This window comes from Leucoraja erinacea, chromosome 6 (assembly GCF_028641065.1).
Source record: "Leucoraja erinacea ecotype New England chromosome 6, Leri_hhj_1, whole genome shotgun sequence".
Lineage (NCBI taxonomy): Eukaryota > Metazoa > Chordata > Chondrichthyes > Rajiformes > Rajidae > Leucoraja > Leucoraja erinaceus.
Window position 1 is genome coordinate 56,353,067 of NC_073382.1, and position 25,419 is coordinate 56,378,485.

At 44.2% G+C, this 25,419-nt stretch overlaps 1 protein-coding gene across 1 annotated transcript in view; it reads right to left on the bottom strand.

Annotated features, from left to right (window-relative positions):
* LOC129698179 (PC3-like endoprotease variant B) overlaps positions 1-25,419 on the bottom strand; it is a 685,304-nt gene that overhangs the window by 56,439 nt on the left and 603,446 nt on the right. The window lies entirely within an intron of this gene.

The window sequence follows — 25,419 nt, forward strand, 5'->3', positions numbered from 1 at the left end:
CGTCCTGTTTTTCAGCTGTTTCCATCTCAATCTCTAAACTCCCTTCATGATCCAGCAATGCACTTCAGGAAGAAAAAATGTAACACACTGCTGAGAAGAAAGGTCGGCATTGTGGCGCAGCAGTAGAATTGCAACTTACAGTACGAGAGACCCAGGTTCGATTCTGACTATGGGTGCTGTTTGTACGTTCGTTCTCCCTGAAACTGTGGGATTCCTCTGAATGCTCCGGTTTCCTCCCACATTCCAAAGACGTGCAGGCTTGTAGGTTAATTGGCTTCTGTAAATTGACCCTAGTGTGCAGGATTCAAAACTGGGATAACATAAACTAGTGTACAGGAGATCATTGGTCGGTGTGGACTAGGTGGGCTGAAGGGCCTGTTTCCAGGCTGCATCTCTAAATTAAACTAAACCAAGAGAACCAGCGATAGTCATAGAGTGATACAGTGTGGAAACAGGCCCTTTGGCACAACTTGCCCACACCGGCCAACATGTACCAGCTACACTGGTCCCATCTACCAGCATTTGGTCCATATCCCTCCAAACCTGTCCTATCCATGTGCCTATCTTAATGCTTTTTAAATGTTGGGATAGTCCCTGCCTCAACTACCTCCTCTGGCAGCTTGTTCCATACATCCAGAACCCTTTTTATGAAAACGTTACCCCTCAGATTCCTATTAAATCTTTTCCCTTTCACCTTAAACCTATATCCTCTGGTCCTCGATTTACCTACACTGGACAAGAGACTCTGTGCATCTACCTGATCTATTCCTCTCGTGATCTTATACACCTCTATAAGATCACTCCTCATCCTCCTGTGCTCCAAGGAATAGAGTCTCAGCCTACTCAACCTCTGCCTATAGCTCAGACCCTCTAATCCTGGCAACATCTTCATAAATCTTTTCTGTACCCTTTCCAGCTTGACAACATATTTCCTATAACATGGTGCCCAGAACTGAACACAATACTCTAAATGTGGCCTCACCAACGTCTTATACAACTGCAACACAACCTCCCACCTTCTAAACTCAATACTCTGGCTGATGAAGGCCAATGTGCCTAAAGCCTTTTTGACCACTTGGCCAATTGATCATGATCCTGCTGCAATTTTGTATCATTTGCAAACTCGTTAACCTTACCTTGTATATTCTCATCCAAATCATTGATATAGATGACAAATATACTGCTGAGAAGCATGCGTGACACAGTGGCGCTGCGGTAGAATTGCTACTTACAGCAATTCTATGATCTATGATGATCTATGAAGTGTTGGAGGTTACAAGCCAATGTTATTTATCAACTGTTTATCCCTTGGTTTCAATGGCATTGTTAAATAGACTAAAATCAACAAGGACTGAACCTGCCATTTTAACTCCCCTTCCCATTCCCATGCTGTCCTGGGCCTCCTCCACTGTCAGAGTGAGGCCACATGCAAATTAGAGGAACAGCACCTCATATTTTGCTTGGTCTGTTCACAATCTGCGGTAAAAACACTGATTTCTCCAATACCAAGTAACCCCTCCATTTCCTCTCTCCCCCTCCCCCACCCTAGTCCTCCTAGCTCGCATCCCTATAACAGGGGGCGCTGTTCTGGCGGCAGCCATGGCAGCAGCGCGTCAGCCTTTCAATTTTATTTTTTATTTTTAGTATGTTTTAAAGTGTGTATTTAGTGGGGTTTTTTTGTGTTTTGTGTGGGGGGTGGTGTGGGTGGTGTAAGGGGGAAACCACTTCGGTCACCTCCTCCATGGAGAGGCGACTTTTTCCAGGTCGCCTCCCCCGTGGCCTACCATCAAGGATCGGCGAGATCTTTCCCGGAGACGTGCCCGGGGCTTCAGCGGCAGGCGCAGCGTGGACTCGGCGTGGAGCGGGTGAGCCCTCGCTGGGGCTCGCCGGAGGGGAGTGCTCCGTTTCACTGGCCCAGGGCAGCCGGCAGCCTGAAGTCGCAGCCTGAAGCCGCGGTCTGCAGAGTTCCAGCTGCTGCGGCGTCTACAGCCCGGGATCCCTCGTGGGGGACCCGGGGGAAGAAGAAGCCGCCATTGCCGGCCCGCGGATAACTTCTACCGCGGGCCCGGCATGGACTTACCATCACCCCTGGAGGGGAGCTTCGACCGCCGGCCCTGCAGTCTACGGTGCTTCTGGCTGCGGCGGGGACTTTAAATCTCAACCGCTGGCCTGCGGCCTACACAATCTTGAAGCCGCGGTCTCCGGTGAGGAAAGACCGATCCTGGACTGGACTCTGGACTTGTCCACGGGGGGGGGGGGGGGGGGGGGGGAAATGGAGGAGGACGGCCAAAATTTTTTGTGCCTTCCACCACAGTGATGAATGCTGTGGTGGATGTTTATGTTACATGTTGTGTCCTGTTTATGCATTTTATTATTTTGTTAACCCATCTTTATGCTTTGTATGGAACTGATTTTTAAATTATGTAAAGCACTTTGGGGTCAATGAAAATTGACTATAAATGTGCTATATAAATAAACTTATTATTATTATTATTATTATTATTATTATTATTATTATTATTATTATTATTATTATTATTATTATTATTATTATTATCCCTCTTGTTATTACTCCTTCCCCAGCCAACAATGGGCCATTATGGGCTCCACCCTTCCTGAGGGCATCTGTTTCCGGCCCTGATTTGTTCTGGCCTTTTCGCACCTCCAGTTTATTCCCCACCCCCTCCTCTACTTGTAGTCTGAAGGAGGGTTTCCGACCTGAAACATCACCAACTCGTTTTCTCCAGAGATGCTGCGTGACCCGCTGAGTTACTCCAGCAATTTGTGTCTACAAAAGGACGGAACCTATTTGTCTATAATATATCTCATATCTGTTTAAACATAAATAAATGTGCAAAATCAATGGAGTTTGAAACAAAAAGATTGATTCCTGCTGGTTGCAGTCTGGCCATCTTTACATCACTAGTCACAGCCTATAGGAAGGAAATGACTAATGGACAGTGGGGGCAGAAGGAGAAAAATGAACCAAAGATGACAGGAAGAAAAACCCATTGAAAATAAAGATGAAATTGCAGCAGTAAGAAAGGTTTGGGCACAGGATTAATACTGCTCATCCTTATTTTCATGATATTTGTACCCCTAGGATTAGCACAGATACTGCTCCCATGCCTCCCAGAATAGAATTGATAACATATTTCACATAGGATATAAAATATAACCCTTGCACTGCAGGTAGGTTCCTATGTACTACTGAATTTCATTAGCAACAGGAACAAATCAGCTAACCAATTTGAAATCTCCAGAAAAGAGGTAAATAATTGGTTTTAATTGTTTGTAGCCATGTTAAAACAGAGGTTATAATCAATGCTGGTTCGCTATACCACCCCCCTTGACTCCATTCAAGGACCCAAGCAGTCTTTCCAGGTGCGGCAGAGGTTCACCTGCACCTCCTCCAACCTCATCTATTGCATCCGCTGCTCTAGGTGTCAGCTGATCTACATTGGTGAGACCAAGCGTAGGCTTGGCGATCGCTTTGCCCAACACCTCCGCTCGGTTCGCAATGACCAACCTGATCTCCCGGTGGTTCAGCACTTCAACTCCCCCTCCCATTCCAAATCCGACCTTTCTGTCCTGGGCCTTCTCCATGGCCAGAGTGAGGCCCACCGTAAATTGGAGGAGCAGCACCTCATATTTCGCTTGGGCAGTTTACACCCCAGCGGTATGAACATTAACTTCTCCAATTTCAGGTAGAGCCTGCTTTCTCCTCCCCTTCCCAGCTCTCCCTCAGCCCACTGTCTCCGCCTCTTCCTTTCTTCTTCCTGCAGCCCCCCCCCCCTCACACATCAGTCTGAGGAAGGGTCTCGACCCGAAACATCGCCTATTTCCTTCGCTCCATAGATGCTGTCTCACCCGCTGAGTTTCTTGAACATTTTTGTCTACCTTTGTCTACCTATCAGATTTTCCAGCATCTGCGGTTCCTTTTTAAACTTATATCTTCCTCCGAATAGTGAAAGGCCTGGATAGGGTGGATGTGGTGAGGATGTTTGCACTAGTGGGAGAGTCGAGGATCAAAGGCCACAGCCTCAGAATAAAAGGACGTCCTTTGAGAAGGAGATGAGGAGCAATTTCTTCAGCAAGAAGGTGGTGAATCTGTGGAATTCATTGCCACAGTAGCCTGTGGAAGCCAAGTCAATGGATATTTCTAAGGCAAAGATTGATAGACTCTTGATTAGTAAGGGTTATGGCGAGGAGGCAGAAGAACGGGATAGATCAGCCATGTTGAATGACAGAGTAGACTTGATGGGCCGAATGACCTAATTCTGCTCCTGTAACATGACTTTTTGAACTTATGAGGTAGCCTGCCATGGTTAATCTACTGCAACTGAAAATTTTATCTTTCAAAAGTGGGATAACACCAAACATAAATGTACAAGAAATAGAAAGCTAAAAATATTTGAAAAGTTGGAAGTTGGATATAAAAACGAACAATATCAGAAACACTTAGCAGACTAGGCAGCATTGTGGAAAGATGATATAGTTTTAAGTTGCAAATGGATAGGACAGAGGGAATAAACCTGAAAGGGTAGGTCAGTGAAGGAACCAATTGCATTGCTAGCATTCATTTCGAGGGGACTGGAGTATAAAAAACAAGGTTGCAATTCTGAGGCTTTAAAAGACGCTTGTAAGAGACTTTATTAAGTGAAGCCACATTTGGAATATTGTGTGCAGTTTGGGACCCCATATCTGAAGAAAGATTTGCTGACGTTGGAGAGAGTCCAGAGGAGGTTTATGAAAATGATCCGGGCGATGATTGGGTTAACATATGAAGAGCATTTGAAGGCTCTGTGACTGTACTCATTGACATTCAGAAGAATGATGGGGGGGATCTCATTGAAACCTACTGGATAATGAAAGGCCTAGATAGAGTGGATGTGGAGAAGGTGTTTCCAGTAATGGGAGAGTCTAGGACCAGAGGGCGCAGCCTCAGAATAAAAGGATGTACTTTTAGAATGAAGATATGGAGAAATTCCTTTAGCCAAAGGGTGGTGAATCTATGCAATTCATTTCCACACACAGCTGTAGGAGGCCAAAATATTGGGTATTTTTAAAGCAGAGATTGATAGGTTCTTGACTAGGAAGGGCATCCAAGGTTATGGGGAGCAGGCAGTAGAATGGGGTTGAGAGGGAAAGACAGATCAGCCCTGTAGGAATGGTGGGGTATTGATGGGCCGAATAGCCTAATTCTGCTGCTATGTCTTATGGGTGAGACCAGGTTGGTGAGGCGATTCCTTTGTTTACAAAGCATCCTGGATGATAGATTGATGATAGAGAGAAATAAACAGAGGGATATGGTAAAACTGAAGATAGACACAAAATGCTGGAGTAACTGTATTGCGTACAGTTTTGTGTACAGTTTTGGTCTCCAAATCTGAGGAAGGACATCATTGCCATAGAGGGAGTGCAGAGAAGGTTCACCAGACTGATTCCTGGGATGTCAGGACTGTCTTATGAAGAAAGACTGGATAGACTTGGTTTATACTCTCTAGAATTTAGGAGATTGAGAGGGGATCTTATAGAAACTTACAAAATTCTTATGGGGTTGGACAGGCTAGATGCAGGAAGATTGTTCCCGATGTTAGGGAAGTCCAGGACAAGGGGTCACAACTTAAGGATAAGGGGGAAATCCTTTAAAACCGAGATGAGAAGAACTTTTTTCACACAGAGAGTGGTGAATCTCTGGAACTCTCTGCCACAGAGGGTAGTTGAGGTCAGTTCATTGGCTATATTTAAGAGGGAGTTAGATGTGGCCCTTGTGGCTAAGGGGATCAGGGGATATGGAAAGAAGGCAGGTACGGGATACTGAGTTGGATGATCAGCCATGATCATATTGAATGGCGGTGCAGGCTCGAAGGGCCGAATGGCCTACTCCTGCACCTAATTTCTATGTTTCTAACTCAGCGGGTCAGGTAGCATCTCTGGAGAAAAGGAATAGATGACGTTTCAGGTCAAAACCCATCTTCAGATATGGTAAAGGTGTTAGACTGCATTTTTGGGGAAAGAAACAGTTAACCTTTCGGCTTGATCTTTCGTCAGAACAAGAAGGAACACAATGTTTAAAAATCCCGCAAAGAAGTCAGAGAATGGTCCTTGCTAATCTTGGAAGGTATAAATTACCCATTCTTCAGGAATGCACGAAGTCTGACAATAATAGATTAGATTGAACAAACCCTTCTGCCAGGATATAAAATTAAGAATAATTCAGAACTGGGATAAAATCTGTATTGAATTTCTGCTGGTGTGTCACTCGCTGCTATAGTCACTCTTTGCACGAGCTGTAAATATTGTCCCCCCCGGGAGCAAAGACAGGTACAACACAGGAAATGACTATTTCAAAATAGCCTCTCACACTGACAGGACCCTGCAGGAGGAGGCATTTTGATTTTTGTGGAGAGTATTGTGTGAGGAATTGAGCAGGTAAGCTATTACAGTGATCTGTGAGTTCATTGCCCCAGTTTCTTGATGTTGTCTGGGTAAATCTTCTCACTGTACAGCAGTGAAAGCCACGCTTTCTGTTCAGTTTATTCTTTTTTTGGCACAGGGTCTTTTCAAGATCATGGCGGAGATTGCATTGGAATTATTCACTACACTATGTTCAATTTATTCAAGAGCAGATTCTTTCTTTCTCTTTCTTTACAAAACTAAAAAGAAGATTGTTTGGGCAATGTACACTCCACCTCAGTGTGCAAGATCTGCTTAAACTACACACACATTGAGATACAAACTGGCACAGTGGTAGAGCTGTGGCCTTACAGCACCAGAGACCCAGGTTTGATATGGATTACAGTGCTGAGGAGCAGGATTTCATGGAATGTATATGGGATGGGTTTTTAAACCAATATGTAGAGGAACCGACTAGAGGGCAGGCCATCCTAGACTGGGTATTGTGTAATGAGGAAGGATTAGTTAGCAATCTTGTTGTGCAAGGCCCCTTGGGCCCAGTAACCATAATATGGTGGAATTCTGCATTAGGATGGAGAGTGACACGGTTAATTCAGAGACTAGGGTCCTGAACTTGAATAAAGGAGACTTTGAAGGTATGAGATGGGAATTGGCTCGGATACACTGGCAAATTATACTTAAAGGGTTGACAGTGGAGATGCAATGGCAAAGATTTAAAGACCGCATGGATGAACTCCAGAAATTTTTAATTCCTGTCCTGCAAAAAAATAACTCTGGGAAAGCGGCTCAACCGTGGTTGACGAGGGAAGTCAAGCATAGTGTTAAATCCAAGGAAGAGGCATATAAATTGGGCAGAAGAAGCGGAGGACTGCGAGACATTTAGAACTCAACAGAGGAGGACACAGGGGTTATTCAGAGGGGGAAAAAAGAGCATGAAAGAAAGCTTGCAGGGAATATAAAACTTACCGTAAATGTTTCTTTAAGTATATAAAAAGGAAAGGATTAGTGAAGACGAATGTAGGTCCTTTACAGTCAGAGACAGGTGAATTTATAATGGGAAACAAGGAAATGGCAGAACAGTTAAACAAGTACTTTGGTTCTGGCTTCACTAAGGAAGACACAAACAATCTCCCAGAAATACTAGGGGACGGAGGATCTAGTGGGAGGGAGGAACTGAAGGGAATCCACATTAAACAGGAAATGGTGTTAGTTAAACTGTTGGGACTGAAAGTAAATAAATCCCCAGGTCCTGATGGTCTGCATCCCAGAGTACTCAAGGAGGTGGCCCTAGAAATCGTGGATGCATTGGTGATCAATTTCCAATGTTCTCTCGATTCTGGATCAGTTCCTGTGGACTGGAGGGTAGCCAATGTAACTCCACTTTTTAAGAAAGGATAGAGAGAACAAATGGGGAATTATAGACCAGTTATCCTTACATCGGAAGTGGGGAAGATGCTGGAGTTGAGTATTAAAGATGTTATAGCAGCACATTTGGAAAGCAGTGACAGGATTGGTCGAAGTCAGCATAGATTTATGAAGGGGAAATCATGCTTGACTAATCTTTTGGATTTTTTTGAGGATGTAACAAGTAGAATGGATAAGGGAGAGCCAGTGGATGTGGTGTATCTGAACTTTCAAAAAGCCTTTGAAAATGTCTTACACAAGAGATCAGTGTGCAAAATTCGAGCACATGGTATTGGGGGTAGGGTATTGACTTGGATGGAGAACTGGTTGGCAGACAGGAAGCAAAGTGTAGGAATTAATGGGTCCTTTACAGAATGGCAGGCAGTGACTTGTGGGGTACCGCAAGGCTCGGTGCTGGGACCCCAGTTGTTTACAATATATATTAACGATTTCGATGAGGGAATTAAATATAACATCTCTAAGTTTGCAGATGACACAAAGCTGGGGGGCAGTGTGAGCTGCGATGAGACTGCAGGGTGACGGATAGGTTGGGTGAGTGTGCAGAAGCATGGCAGATGTGAGGTGATACATATGAGGTTATCCACTTAGGTGGCAAGAACAGCAAGGCAGATTATTATTTAAATGGTATCAAATTAGGAGAAGGGGAGGTGTAACAAGACCTGGGTGTGCTTGCACATCAGCCACTGAAAGTATGCATGCAGTTACAGCAGGCAGTGAAGAAAGCTAATGGCATGTTGGCCTTCATTGCGAGAGGATTTGAGTTTAGGAGCAAGGAGGTCCTACTGCTGTTGTACAGGGCCCTGGTGTGACCGCACCTGGAGTATTGTGTGCAATTTTGGTCTCAAAGAGCCGAATGGCCTACTCCTGCACCTATTTTCTATGTTTCTATGTTACAGATGCTGTGAGTATGGAGTTTGTATGATCTCCCCGTGACCTGCGTGGGTTTTCTCCGGGCGCTCCAGTTTTCTCTCACACTCCAAAGACGTAGGTTAATTGGCTGGTAAAAAATTGTAAATGCCCCTATTGTTTAGGATAGTTCTAGTGTGTGGGGACTTTGCCGGCCGAAGGACCCGTTTCCGTGCTGCATCTCTGCACTAAACTAAACAGCCAGTGAACAATTCACTGCATTTCATTCATAAAACATTTAGGCTGCTAGTAATCTGCAAAAGGGTATATTTCTTTTCTGTTTAGGATCACGTTGTTCATTTAATATTTCTGGGCCGTTCCAAAGATTTTTTTTTGGCCTTTATCTTTGGCAAAAATCAAGCATTCTCAGTTATAAGAAAGTCTTTAGGCAAATGTATCAACTTTGGTTTGTATGATGAATTGCAACCAAATTGAAAATGACAATAAATAATACCTGCACATTCAAAGTCGTCTATTAGTGTCCACCGTTTCACTAATCCTGGCTTTCCTCCCCGTGAGATAACCAGTCATCACTGACTAATGTATTCTATTAGATGTCCACAAAGAAATTTGACTGGTCAGCAGTCTGCACAATATCTGCTTTTCTAAGTCACATTCTTAAATAAAACTGCATGGTAGGCACGGCAAAATACACTGCCAACATGGAATCCAGATTTTTAAAGTGAGCAATCCCTTGTATATTTTCAACAAGAAAATGTGGAACCACAAAATGAGGGTAGTACTGTGGTGTAGTGGTAGAGCTGCCATCTCACAGCGCCAGACACCCGGGTTCGATCCTGACCACAAGCGCTGTCCGTATCGCATTTGTATGTTCGCCCTGTGACTGTGTGGATTTTCTCTTGGTGCTTAGGTTTCCTCCCACATTCCAAAATGTGCAGGTTTGTAGGTTAATTGGCTTCAGTAAAATTGTAAATTGTCCCTCGTGTGTAGGACAGTGTTAATGTGCAGTGATCGCTAGTCAGCACGGTCTCGGTCGGCTGAAGGGCCTGTTTCCGCGCTGTATCTCTAAAGTCCTAAAATCTAAAGAGAATTAGATTTATACGCGCCATGATGAACAACTCATGAATTGTTCAAGAATAGCAACTGCAATGGTAACACAAGTGTAGATAGTTGGTTTTAATCATGACTATAATATTACAATCCAACCAATAAAACTAGTATCAACCACACTAGTGAAGCAGATAGTCGTGAAATAAGAATGTTACAATTTAGAGAAAGAGGCCCTTCGCCCACTGAGTCCGCGCCGACCAGCAATCCGTGTACACTAGCACTAGGACAATTTACAATTATACTGAGCCAATTAGCGTACAAACCTGTATGGCTCTGTAGATTGGGAGGAAACCAGAGTTCCCAGAGAAAACCCACACAGGTCATTGGGAGATCATACAAACTCCGTTAAGACAAGTAGCCGGATCAGATCCGGGTCTCTTGCTCTGTAAGGCAGCAACTCTACTGCTGTGCCATGTCTATAGCTGGAGTATTTTAGATAGATCTACCAACATTTTATCAGGAAGGTGAATAAACATTAGAAAGTAATTTATCCATGTTATATGTGATGTATGGTTTCACGAAAGGATGTGGTGCACGGCAGAAATGCAATTTAAGGATCAGTGATAACCATCCTCAAATGGTTCCATGGCACCCTTGATCACAGATTGATCGAATCAAGTAATTGAAAACAATTTATTTGTATTCATCGTAGAAAGATTATTTTTGCTTATGTTTGCATTGGGGACTCTTCTGAGACGTGTACATAGGAGCAGAATTAAGCCGTTCAGCCCATCGAGTCCACTCTTCCACTCGATCACAGCTGATTTATTTTCCCCTCTCAACCCCATACTCCTGCCTTCTACCCGTAACTTTTGACATCCTTTCCAATACATGCATCAATATGTCAATGCGTTTATTCCATGACTAATAACGAAGACCCTCTATTTCTCTCCTCACACTAATTTAATCAGGAGCATTGGAGTCTGAGGGGGGATCTGATAGAATTAGGCAGAGATTCAAAGGCTCTGACTGTCTACCCTATCAATGCCTTTCATAACTTTACATAAGCCTTTGAATCTCTGCTTTAAAAATACCCAATGACTTGGTGTTCACCAGCATCTGTGGCAATTAATTCCACAAATTCACCACCCTCTTGTAAAGAATTTCCTCCTCATCTCCATTCTAAAGATACATAATTTTTATTATGAAGCTGTGCCCCCTGGTCCTGGACTTACCACTACTGGAAACATCCTTTCCACATCCACTCTAGCCAGGTCTTTCATTATTCGGTATGTTTCAATGAGATCCTCCCTCATACTTCTGTACTCCAGCAAGTACAGGCCCAGAGCCATAAAAACGCTCCTCATATGTTAACTCAATGATCCCAAGGGACCTGTACAAGAGGGTCAAATAATTCAGCTAAGGGAACATAGAAACATAGAATATAGGTGCAGGAGTAGGCCATTTGGTCCTTGAGCTGTACGGCCTCTCGGGGCCAGTCCCACTTCGATTGCCGGAGCCGTATGGAGTTGTGCGGAGCTGGTCCTGACATCGCGCGGGGCTCCGAAAAACTGACCCTGTTCAAAAATTCCGCGCGACTACGACCTGCCGGCCCCGCAGCGTCTCGACGCCGTATGCAGCGTCTTGACACCGTACGTCACGTGCAAACTTCCCGCGGACTTCGCTTGAACTTCACGTCACTCACTCATTCTACCTCCGCGTGGCCCCCGGTTCCGGTTTGGTCGCGCTTGCCGCATTCAGGTCGCATGCTCGTGGGACAGGCCCTTTAAACACCACTGACGTTATAACCACAAATTTGTTTTGGATTAGTAATTACTGCCGAGGCCACCCCAGATACCTCCCCTGAACAGGTAAGTGCATCAACCAATTTCCATTTTTATTTTAAACGTTTGCTCATGTTTACATTGAAATTCAAATGTCAGATAGTTTTCTTACTATGTTGTTCCACGGGGAAGAAATAAAAATAATGGACTAGACATTGAGGGTTTATTTCTGTTTTTAACTGTCAGATGCATGGGAAGTTCTGTGTGATTGTAAAGTCACTGAAGTCCTGTTAGTGATAGACACAAAATGCTGGAATAACTCAGTGGGTCAGGCAGCAACTCTGAAGAAAAAAGTTGGAACCCTTCTTCAGTTCTGCTGGTGGCCTCTTACTGAATGTTTAGACTGGAAACATTAGAGGTACAACACGGTAAAAGGCCCTTTGGCCACACCGAGTCTGCGCTGACCAACGATCACCCTGTACACTAGCACTATCCTACACACTAGGGATAGTTTACAATTTACAGATGCCAATTAATCTGCAAACCTGTACATCTTTGGAGTGTGGGTGGAAACTAGAGCACCAGGAGAAAATCCACACAGTCACAGGGAGAACGTACAAACTCCATACAGACAAAATCCACAGTCAGGATCGAACCCAGGTCTCTGGCACTGTAGGGCAGCAATTCGACTACTGCACCTCTGTGCTGCTCCTTAGTGTTATGACTCTACTCTCTCCCATGAACCCAGTGCAGAAGTATTGAGTTGTGGTAATTCCTCAGCACTTACACTGGGACATTTGCTTGAATAACCTGCACCAGAGCTTTCAGTAGAAAGTAATAATTAAACAGGGCACCGCTAATTTAATTTTTTTTAACATTGGTTGAGTTCACTTAAATAAATGCAGCACAAAAGCACAGCAGTGAGATCCTATTGCAGGTGCATGGCAGAAGGGGAATAGATTTTTGGCCCCTGCAGTTATTCGCTTTATTTTTATGCCTAGTGATGTATGGCACGTGAAACAGGAGATATCACCGTTGGAGAGGGCCCAGAGGAGTTCTACGAGAATGATTGGGTTAACGCATGTGTATTTGACGGCACTGGGCCTGTATTTGCTGGAGTTTAGAAGGATGAGGGGGCATCTCATTGAAACTTACCCAATAGTGAAAGGCCTGGATAGAGGGAAGGCCTGGATAGAGTGGATGTGGAGAGGGTGTTTCCATTAGTGGGAAAATCTATGGCCAGAGGCCATAGCCTCAGAATAAAAGGACATACCTTTAGAAAGGAAATGAGTAGGAATTCCTTTAGTCAGAGGATGGTGTATCTGTGGAGGCCATGTTATTGGGTATTTTTAAGGTGCAGATTAACATATTCTTGATTAGTATGAGTGTCAGGGGTTAAGGGGAGAAGGCAGGAGAATGAGGTTGAGAGAAAAAAATAGACCAGGCATGATTGAATGGCAGAGTAGACTTGATGGCCTAATTCTGCTCCTATAAATTATGAACATGGCGGCTGCTTCGTAACTCCAAGGGACCTAGGTTCAATTGTGGGCTCAGAGTGCAGTCTATGTGGATTTTGCACACTCCCTCTGTGACCACCTGGGTTTCCTGTGGGCACTGTAGATCCCTCCCACATCCCAAAGGGCAGTTGAAAGTATCTGAAAATTACCCCTCGGTGCAGATTAATGACAAAAGAGAATCAGTTGATGGGTATGTGAGAAATAGAATAGGTTATGGGGAAAAAAGATGAGGGGGAATGACAAGTCCAGGATTGCCCCTTTTGGTCTAATTGCAATACAATGGCGCAGTGGTAGAGCTGCTGTCTTACAGAGCTACAGACCCAGGTTTGATCCTGACTACGGGTGCTATCCGCACGTAGTTTGTACGTTCTCCCTGTGACTGTGTAGGTTTTCTCAGGATGGTCTGGTTTCCTCCCACACTCCAAAGATGTGCAGGTTTGTAGGTGAATTGGCTTCGGTAAACTGCCCCTAGTATGTAGGATGGTGAATGCGAGGGGTGAATGTTGGTCGGCGTGGACTCGGTGGGCCGAAGGGCCTGTTTCCACTCTATATCTTTAAAAGTAAAACAAAAATCTACTCAAAGGCTTGCTTCCGTCCTGTTATCAAATAAATACATTTAACCAGCTTAAGGAGACATTTTGGTATGGTCCAGTGAGTTCTCGATTGTCTAAGTTGTGTGAACCTTTTGCTGTGTTTAAGATGTGGGACTGAAATATGTTATTTAAATGGAATCTCTTTGTACCCACAATTTCCTCATTATCATAATTTTATTTAAAAAAAAATAAGTAGCCCCAGAAGATTGTTTAAAAACCAATCATCGAGGTCCTGCAGAGTGAATAGAGGGAGATAGGGAAAAGATTAAAAAGCAGGATCTCAAAGGTAGTAATCATTGAATTGCCCTGAGGGCAATTTTTCGCTAAGAAGGTGATGGGTATATGGAATGAGCTGCCAGAGGAGGTCGTTGAGGCAGGTACAATAACAATATTTAAAAGACATTTGGATAGGTGCATGGATGTTAAATGTTTAGAGATATACGAGCCAAATGCGGGTAAGTGGACTAGCTTAGATGGGGCACCTTGGTTGGTATGGATGAGTTGACCTGAAGGTCCTGTTTCCGTGCTGTATTCCTCTGTGACTTCCAAAAGGAAAATGGAACAAAATCATGGAAATAGAAAATTGCTAAAAATCTTTGCCAAACGATACAAAAACATTTCGCAAAACGGAATATGACAACAAAATGTTCCACATGGTTTATTAAATGATAGATCTTGTTACCCAACATTGAATTCTTTCAATTTGAAGTTTAGAGAGTTTAGTTTAGAGATACAGCGCAGAAACAGGCCCTTCGACCCAGTGAGTCCACGCCGACCAGTGAATCCCACACACTGACACACTAGAGACAATTTACTATTTTACCAAGCCAATTACCTTATAAACCTGTACGAACTCCATACAGAGCACCCATAGTCAGAATCAAACTCTGGTTTCTGGCACTGTAAGGCAGCAACACTACTGCTACACCACCGTGCCGCCCTTATATGGGGGTCAATTTACTGTAGTGGTGTTTAAGAGGATTTTAGATAGGCACATGAAAATGCAGAGAAGAGCAGGATATGGATCATGTACAGGTAGATGTGGTCGGTTAAACTGGGCATCATGTTCGGCACAAATATTGTGGGCTGTGCTGTAGAGTCATAGAGTGATACAGTGTGGAAACAGGCCCTTCGACCCAACTTGCCCACACCGGCCAACATGTCACTACACTAGTCCTATCTGCCCATGTTTGATCCATATCCCTCCAAACCTGTCCTATCCATGGATCTGTCTAACTGTTCCTTAAATGTTGGGATAGTCCTGCCTCAACGACCTCCTCTGGCAGCTTGTTCCATACACCCACCACCATTTGTGTGTACTCCTCTATGTTCAAGAAATAGCAGGAGAGGGCAAGGATAATATAGTGGATGTGATGTATATGAGCTTTCAACGGACAAAATGTATGGTGTAACCAGTATAAAGCAGTTGAACTAACTGCCCCTATCCTTTCTCCAAAGTACTGTAGGGCGTTAAGGTTATGGGGGTCATTCAGTTACCACCTGAATATTGCTGGCAAGTTGTAGATAGTGATTAATACGGTGAGAGAAGTTGAAGGAACTGGGAAATGTGGTATTGCTGTCTCTTGTCACCTTTCTGGATGCATTACTCACAGTTAAGGTCATTTCTCTCTGAATTAGTGCCCTAGGATGAAAACCACAGGGTTATAATGGGCTTACTTGGAGCAGGATAAGTGCAGCTCCTGTGGATTTTGGCAGTAGGCCCACTGTTGAGGGAATTTTTAGCTCACCAAATATAAACATTTCGATAAACAAAAGATTTTAAGCAGCTGCTATAAAGCAAGTAAATGAATGATCATTAAAATGTCACATCAAATTTCTAAGTCGACAAGTTAGCTTGACGGGCAGCAAAAGTAGGAACTGCATTTGTTTAAACTATGAACAGGCTTTGCAAATCCCGACTGCTCTGCAGTGTTGGCCACTCAGACGCAATGTCAAGAACTCAGTTAGTAAAAAAACTGCACTGAAATAGGGACTTATTTTCTGACATTCAATAATTAGGCGGCCCAGTTGCATAGCTGGTAGAGTTGCTGCCTTACAGCACCAGGGACCTGGGTTCGATCCTGACTATGGGTGCTGCCTGTGTGGAGTTTGCACTCTTTCCTTGTGACTGAATTAATTTCCTCCGAGTCATTTTTAGTTTAGTTTAGAGATACAGCGCAGAGGCCCTTTGGCCCATTGAATCAGCCCTGACCAGCGATCGTCCCGTATAATAGCACAATCCTATACACTAGGGCCAATTACAATTTTTGCCGGCCAATTAACTTACAAACCTGTACATCTTTGGAGTGTGAGAGGATACCAGAGCACCTGGGGAAAACCCACCCAGTCATGGGAAGAATGTACAAATTCCATACAGACAGGATTGAACACGGGTCTCTGACGCTGTAAGGCAGCAACTCTACTGCTGCCCCACGGATGCATCCCAAAGATGTGCAGGAGTGTAGGTCAATTGGCCTCTGTAAAATTGTCCTTAGTATGTTGGGAGTCAATGCAAAAGTGGGATAACATAGAAATATATGAACGGGTGATTGATTGTCAGCATGGTCGAAAGGTCTATTTCCATGCTGTATCTTTCAATCAATTTAATCAATCAATTCTTTTTCACCAAATTTTGATTCCCATGCAGAACCATTTGTTCTGTGGTCAATGAGAACTTTATACTGTAATTTTGAGAGGCAATCCTGACATTTATTAACCAAGTAACTATAACCTTTTGTTAATTATTGCAATTCTTTCACGATGTCCTGTCCCCAGTCCACTCTTGATATAAAACTACTGGAATGGAATGAAACGAAAACCTCACGATATTGTAACTCCTTATGCCTTAACACCCAATGCACAAAGAAGGAAAGGATGCTGCAGTTTTAACTTCAATGTTCAAAAAACTATTAATCTGTGGAATGCTCGGTCAATATACAATGTTTTACGGTTTTTCAGTAGGGATATAGCGTTATGCTGATTAGAAATCAGAGGTTATTCAAGTAGAATTAGCATCAGGTTGGAATAGAAGCCTAATTTAACTCGGGAATGGATTCACTGTGGAGAGGCTTCCCACCGGATCCTCGTCAAGAATCAATGGGTGGCTGGTGTGCAGGTGTGGAAATCTGAGCCGGCTGAAGCTGGTGTGTGGGATCCATGAGAATAGTCTCCAGCACTGAGGTTAAGTTATAAATTAACTTCTCGAATGGTGATTAACTTGGCGTCCTTCAATGATCTTGTCACTTACGGTGGGCATGTTAACAGGACGTTTCTGGGAAACACAGAGAGGCATGCGACTAGTGTCTTCATCGTTATTTGCCACCTTAAAAAAAATGATTTTTTATATTAACAAATGTATTTTGTTTCCAAATGCAGGCAGCATTTGTGTTACGACAGGTCTCTCTATTCCCAGGAACTGTTCATAATCATAAGTAGAAAATGAACAAAAATGTGTGTTGGAGAGGTTCACAGATGGGAGGGTGAGCAGACACAGCATAGTGACGCAGCGGGTAGTGTCGCTGCCTCACAGTACCAGAGAGGGATTCGATCCTGACTATGGGTGTTGTCTGTACGGAGTTTGTATGTTCTCCCTGTGACTATGTGGGTTTTCTTTGGGTGCTCCAGTTTCCCCCTACACTACAAAGACGTGCAGGTTTGCAGGTTAATTGGCTTTGGTAAAATTGTAAATTGTCCCTAGTGTGTGGGATAGTGCCAATGCACGGGGTGACTGTTCGGTGAGGGCTCGCTGGGCTGAAGGGCCTGTTTCCATGCTGTATCTCTAAAGTCTAAAGTAAAGCCGAGACTTCAGTGAGTAAATCAGTTCAGCTCTTCCAGCTCTGTACAGCTAGCTCGCCCAACTCCTAATCATTGCTGTGTGGAGGTGGGTGGGTGTGGGGGAGGGGGTGGGGAGGGTGGGGGTGGGTGTGGTGGGTCACTGTATCTATAAACTAGCCGAAACTAGTGTAAACAGGGGATCAATTGTCGGCGTGGATTTGTTGTGTTGAAGGGCCTCTTTCCATGCTGTATCCTGTTTCCATCCTGTTTCTATCAAGCCACAGACAAAATGGCTTCAATATTGTAGACAGTCAAAACCTTTTTCCACAGGGTGGAAATGTCAAAGAGGGCCAAATGTCAGTGGAGGCCAAATCACTGGATGGATTTAAGAGAGAGTTAGATAGAGCTCTAGGGGCTAGTGGAGTCAAGGGATATGGGGAGAAGGCAGGCACGGGTTATTGATAGGGGACGATCAGCCATGATCACAATGAATGGCGGTGCTGGCTCGAAGGGCGGAATGGCCTCCTCCTGCACCTATTTTCTATGTTTCTATGTATCTTTCAATCAATTGAATGAACGCAAATAAACTTCAAATGGAACTTTCTCCATGTAAGTGACTCCTTACATCATTCACAAAAGATACTTTTGCTATTAGCCTTTATGCTCAATAGTAATGAGATCATTAAGGTATTTCATTGTGTTATTACTGCCCTCCTATATTATCACACGCTTAAGGTACTATTGCACCATTTAAGAAACATTTAGACAGTTACATGGATAGGATAGGTCTAGAGGGATATGGGCCTCTAGAGGGACATGTTAGTCAGTGTGGACAAGTTGGGCTGATGGACCTGATTCCATGCTGTATGACTATGCCTCTATCTCTCTTGTTCATTCCATTTCTTTTCTTCCTTTTTGCCAACATGAAGAAGATACAGTTCCGAGTATTCGCATCTTAATTCGTCCAAGGTCACTGGGAAATTTAAACAAAATTTCTGCCTCAACATAATTTGTAACAAGAGGATCTTTCAAGAGGATCGTGTCACAATAGAGAGTGCAATCATGTTTACATCATCACAGCTAACTGCACAAGAGACTTTGATACAATGAAAGTTCATTTCAATTTAGCGTTCAATTGCTCGACAGTTCCAAGTCAAATTGATTGATGCATTTAACGGTTCTGATGACAAAACTTCCAAAAAGTGCCAAGATAAATGGCCAGAAAAAAGAGAAGTGATGTATGAAAAGGATGCCAATGATATAATAGCAGTTTGAAGATGTTTCATGGAAACTTGTCAAGTTTCTTTAAGCTTACATTCCACACTGGCTTCCGCCCAAGCAAAATCCACAGCTTATTTAAATGCCCATGAGATTCCACAAACTCTGGCAGTCATCTGGTACCGACTATTTAGGGTTTATAGAGTTTAGCGAGACACACAGAGGAAACAGGGCCTTTCTGCCCATCGAGTCCGACCAGCAATCCCTGTGCATACGAGCACTATCCTGCAAGCTAAGGACATTGTGCAACTTTTTACCAATGCCAGTTAGCCTACAAACCTGTACGTCTTTGGAGCGTGCGAGAAAACCCAGAGAAAATCCCTGCGGTCACGGGAGAAAATACAAACTCCGTACAATCAGCGCCCATCGTTAGGATCAAACCTGGGTCTCTGGCACTGTAAGGCAGCAATTCTACCGCTGCGCTACCATGCCACATTTTTCTTTACATTCATAGACCCGAACAGTGTGTGCTGTTTGACTTCTCCAACGAAGCCTGTGTAGGAAATGATAGTTACCCGTAATGATGGCCCAGAATTGTCCCCATTATCATGCTAGTACAATTGATCCATTTAATTCATAACAATTAATTCCGCTGAAATGTAAGCAGATTGAAGCCTATAACAATATTTTTGAAAATTAAAGAGATACAGATGGAAACAGGCCCTTCGTTCCACTATGTACACACTAAACATCTGTCTCTCTAGTTCTATGTTATCTCAACCACTCCCTACACACTGGGGGTAATTTACAAAACCCAATTAACCTACAAACCACATGCTTGGTTTAGTTTAGTTGAGTTTGGTTTACTTTAGTTTAGTTTGGTTTAGTTTAGATTGGTTTAGAGATACAGCATGGAACAGGCCCTTGGGTAGACCGAGTCAATGCCACCCAGCGATCACCCGTACACTAGTTCTGTCCTAAACACTGCAGACGATTTGCAGAGGCCAATTAGCCTACAAACCTGCATGTCTTTGGAATGTAGAGGGAATGTAGAGAAAACCCACGCAGTCACAGGGAGAACGTACAAACTCCGTACAGACAGCACCTGAGGTCAGGATTGAACCAGGGTCTCTGGGGCTGGGCTGTAAGGCAGCAACTCTATCTCTGCACACCTGTGTTGACACTTTCAGGGAGCTATGGGCTTGGACCCCAAGATATGGACTTGAGACCTCAAGACAATCAGAGTCTGCAGATTTACTCTTATCAATTGTTATAGCCACTTGCATACATCAAGCTTGGATGTCTTTGTGATGTGGGAGGAAACCTGAGCACCCAGAGGAAACCCACTCTGTCACAGGGAGAATATGCAAACTCCAGAAAAACAGCAACCAAGGTCAGGATAGAACCTGGATCTCTGGTGCTGTCGGGCAGCATTTCTACTAGATGTGCCACTGTGCCACTTATATATTCAACAATCATTTACTTCTACTAGTAGCAGTAATAGTGATCCTCCTGCATATTTTCCTTTCTGAGAAGGATCTTAAGGTCTTCCTTTTTGCCAATTTTACTCCAAAGGAGACTTCATGAGTTGGATAGGTTTAGGTTTTTGGCTTAGATAACTCCCTCGTCTCCTCTCCCCCATCAGACAGAAGGAATATAAGTTTGAAAACACATACCTCCAGATTCAGGGATAGTGTTTTCCCAGCTGTTATCGGGCAACTGAATGGTACTCTCATCGGCTGTGTGGTCCTGACCTCCCATCTACCTCATTAGAAGGGGCATAGTGGTAGGGTTGCTGCCTCATAGCACTGGAGACCCGGGTTCGATCTTAACTACAGGTAGTGTCTGTGAAGAGTTTGTACGTCCTCCCTGTGACCTTGTATGTTTCTCTGGTGCTCTGGTTTCCTCCTACAATCCACAAACGTGTAGGTTAATTGGATTCTGTAAATTGTAATTTGTCCCTTGTGTAGGACAGTTAGAGTACGGGGTGATCACTGTTCACTGCAGACTCAGAGGGCGGAGGGGCCTGTTTCCATGCTGCATCTCTAAAGTAAAGTAAATATCTTGGAACTATCATTAATCAGACTTTATTGAACTACAATGTTATAGCTTGCACTAAATGTTGCACCTTTATCCTTTATCTGTGCACTGTGGACAGCTTGATTGTATTCATGTATTGACTTTTCTTTGACTGGAGAGCATGCAACAAAACTGTACCTAGGTACAGGTGACAATAATAAACTTAACTAAACTAAGCTAAACCAGGTATATTATTGTCACATGCACTGAGGTACAAAGAAAAGCTTTATTGTGCTGCTATCCAATCGAATCAGGCAATATTATACATAAATACAATGGCAATTATTCTGCTTGCATTTCAGCAGAATTAATTGCCGTGATTTAAATGGATCAATTGCATTGTCATGATAATGGGGACAGTTTTGGCCATCATTACTGCCAACTGTTATTTCATACACAGGCGTGAGTGCAGAAGACAACCAGCACCCACGGTTCTTAGAGTTAAAGAACAGGCTTCAGTATGGATAGAATTAAGGAATTGTAAGTGTAAAAAGACCCTAATGGGAGTTATCTACAGGCCCCCAAACAGTAGCCTGTATATTGGGTGCAAGTTGAATTAAGAGTTAAAATTAATGCAAGTAAAGGTAATGCTTTGATTGTTGTGGGAGATTTCAACATGCAGGTGGACTGGGAAAAATCAGATTGGTACTGGACCCCAAGAAAGTGAGTTTGTAGAGTGTCTCCATGATGGATTCTTAGAGCAGCTTGTATTGGAGCCTACCAGGGAGAAGGCAATTCTGGATTTAGTGTTATGTAATGAATCGGATTTGATAAAGGAACTTGAGGTTAGGGAGCCCTAAGGAGGTAGTGACCATAATATGGTCAGGTTTAATCTACAATTGAAGAGGGAGAAGATTAAATCGGAGGTGTCAGTGTTACCATTGAATAAAGGGGACTATGGAGCCATGAGGGGGGAGCTGGCCAAAGTTGACTGGAAACATTCCCTCGCAGGGATGACAGTGGAACAACAATGGCAGGTATTTCTGGGAATAATACAGAAGGTGCAGGATCAGTTCATTGCAAAGAGGAAGAAAGATTCCAAGGGGAGTAAGGGGCGACCGTGGCTGACAAGGGAAGTCAGGAACACTATAAAAATAAAAGAGAAGTACAATGTAGCAAAGATGAGCGGGTAGCAAGAGGATTGGGTAATGTTAAAGGAGCAACAAAAGGTAACTAAAAAGGCAATACGGGGAGAAAAGATGAGGTACGAAGGTAAGCTAGCCAAGAATATAAAGGAGGATAGTAAAAGCTTATTTTGGTATCTGAAGAGGAAAAAATTAGTTAAGACCAAAGTTGGACCTTTGAAGACTGAAAAAGGTGAATTTATTATGGGGAACAAGGAAATGGCAGATGAGTAGAACAGGTACTTTGGATCCGTCTTCACTAAGGAGGACACAAACAATCTTCCTGATATAGTAGTGGCCAGAGGAACTGGGTTGATGGAGGAGCTGAAGGAGATCCACATTAGGCAGGAAATGGTGTTGGGTAGACTGATGGGACGGAAGGCTGATAAATCCCCAGGGCCTGATGGTCTGCATCCAGAGGTACTTAAGAAAGTGGCTCTAGAAATCGTGGATGCATTGGTGATAATTTTCCAATGTTCTATAGATTCAGGATCAGTTCCCGTGGATTGTAGGGTAGCTAATGTTATCCCACTTTTCAAGAAATGTGGGAGAGAGAAAACATGGAATTATAGACCAGTTAGCCTGACATCAGTGGTGGGGAAGATGCTGGAGTCAATTATAAAAGATGAAATTGTGGCACATTTGGATATCAGTAACAGGATCGGACCTAGTCAGCATGGATTTACGAAGGGGAAATCATGCTTGCCTAATCTTCTGGAATTTTTTGAGGATGTAACTAGGGAAATGGACAAGGGAGAGCCAGTGGATGTAGTGTACCTGGACTTTCAGAAAGCATTTGATAATTAGGGCACGTGGTATTGGGGGTAGAGTGCTGACATGGATAGAAAATAGGTTGGCAGACAGGAATCAAAGAGTAATAATAATAATAATACATTTTATTTGTATAGTGCTTTTCAAGGACTCAAAGTCGCTTTACATGGTGAGTCAAGAACAAAACAAAATAGAGCAGTAAAACAGAGATGCAAAGGGAGGGGGACATGGGACTAAGGGTATGCAGAGGTGAAGAGATGGGTCTTGAGGCGGGATGGAAGATGGTGAGGGACTCAGAAGTTCAGATCAATTGTGGGAGGGAGTTCCAGAGCCTGGGAGCTGCCCTGGAGAAGGTTCTGTCTCCAAAAGTGCAGAGGTTAGATTTCAGAATGGAGAGGAGACCGGCTGAAATGGATCTGAGGGACCGTGAGGGTTGGTAGGGGGAAAGGAGGTCAGTGAGATAAGGGGGGGGGGGGGGGGCAGGGGGGCAAGTGGTTGAGGGCTTTGTAGGTGAGGACCAGGATTTTGTAGATGATCCGGTGGGAAATGGGAAGCCAGTGAAGTTCTTTGAGGACTGGGGTGATGTGGTGCCAGGATTTGGTGTGGGTAATGAGTCGGGCGGCTGCATTCTAGACCAGTTGGAGTCGGTTGATGTTGCTGGAATTAATGCCAAAGAGAAGAGAGTTACAGTAGTCCAGTCGGGAGGAGATGAAGGTATGGATGAGTCTTTCAGCAGTGGGGGGTGTGAGAGAGGGTCTGATTTTGGCAATGTTGCGGAGGTGAAAAAATGATGTTTTGACAACATGGCGGATGTGAGGCTCAAGGGAGAGGGTTGAGTCAAAGATCACGCCAAGGTTGCGGGCCTGAGGAGATGGGGAGACAGTGGTACCATCAATAGTGAGAGTGGGGTTGTTAATTTTGGTAAGTGTTGATTTGGAGCCAATGAGGAGAAATTCTGTTTTGTTACTGTCTTATTTAAGGAAGTTGAGTTGCATCCAAGATTTGATGGCTGACAGGCAGGATTTGATATGGTAGAGAGGGGGATGTTCGGCAAAACGATCTAGATGTCAGCAGATCTATATCGCTGAGACCAAGCGGAGGTTGGGCGATCGTTTCGCCGAACACCTCGGCTTGGTCCGCAATAACCAAGCTGACCTCCCGGTGGCTCAGCACTTCAACTCCCCCTCCCACTCCGTCTCCGACCTCTCTGTCCTGGGCCTCCTCCATGGCCACAGCGAGCAGCACCGGAAATTGGAGGAACAGCACCTCATATTCCGTTTGGGGAGTTTGCATCCCGGGGGCATGAACATCGAATTCTCCCAATTTTGTTAGTCCTTGCTGTCTCCTCCCCTTCCTCAGCCCCCCTGCTGTCTCCTCCCATCCCCCAGCCTTCGGGCTCCTCCTCCTTTTCCCTTTCTTGTCCCCGCCCACCCCCGCCCCCGATCAGTCTGAAGAAGGGTTTCGGCCCGAAACGTTGCCTATTTCCTTCGCTCCATAGATGCTGCTGCACCCGCTGAGTTTCTCCAGCTTTTTTGTGTAACCTTCGATTCTCCAGCATCTGCAGTTCCCTCTTAAACAATGAAAGTAAGCATGCAGGTACAGCAGGCAGTGAAGAAAGCGAATGGTATGTTGGCCTTCATAATGAGAGGAGTTGAGTATAGGACCAAAGATGTCGTTCTGCAGTTGTATAGGGCCCTAGTGAGACCACACCTGGAGTGTTGTGTGCAGTTTTGGTCCCCTAATTTGAGGAAGGACATTCTTGCTATTGAGGGAGTGCAGCGTAGGTTTACAAGGTTAATTTCCGGGATGGCAGGGCTGTCATGTGCTGAGAGAATGGAGCGGCTGGGCTTGTATACTGGAGTTTAGAAGGATGAGAAAGAATCATATTGAAACATATAACATTATTAAGGGTTTGGACACACTAGAAGCAGGAAACATGTTCCCGATGTTGGGGGAGTCCAGAACCAGGGCCATAGTTTATGAATAAGGGGTAAGCCATTTAGAACGGAGATGAGGAAACACTTCTTCAAACAGAGAGCTGTGAGTCTGTGGAATTCTTTGCCTCAGACGGCGGTGGATCCTTTCAAGAGAGAGCTAGATAGGGCTCTTAAAGATCATTGAATGGTGGTGCTGGCTCGAAGGACCGAATGGCCCACTCCTGCACCTATTGTCTATTGTCTTTACTCAGAGAGTGGTAGCTGTGTGGAATGAGCTTCCAGTGAAGGTGGTGGAGGCAGGTTCGTTTTTATCATTTAAAAATAAATTGGATAGTTATATGGATGGGAAGGGAATGGAGGGTTATGGTCTGAGCGCAGGTATATGGGACTAGGGGAGATTATGTGTTCGGCACGGACTAGAAGGGTCGAGATGGCCTGTTTCCGTGCTGTAATTGTTATATGGTTATTATTATATGGTTTCAGATCGGATCCCTTCTTGAAACCCAGCAGCATCTGCAGTTCTTTTCTACCAGTTCCAACTGAACGGTTCTCTCGTCAGCTGTGTGGTCCTGACCTGCCATCTACCTTATTAGAAGGGGCACAGGGTCACAGCAGCACAGTTGCTGCCTCACAGTGCCAGAGACCCGGGTTCGATCCTAACTACGAGTATTGTTCTGGTCCATGCATGTAAAGAAATTATTGATACCAGATGAATGCCATGCCTCCAGTAAAATATGTAGCGCAAAATGCAAGATACAGAGCTAGATTTGCAAGTGGAAACGAATAGGATTGAATGGTTGTAGATCCTCCTCTGGGGACCAGCATGCAAAGATTTGTCACTTGCTGGTGCCATCTTGTAC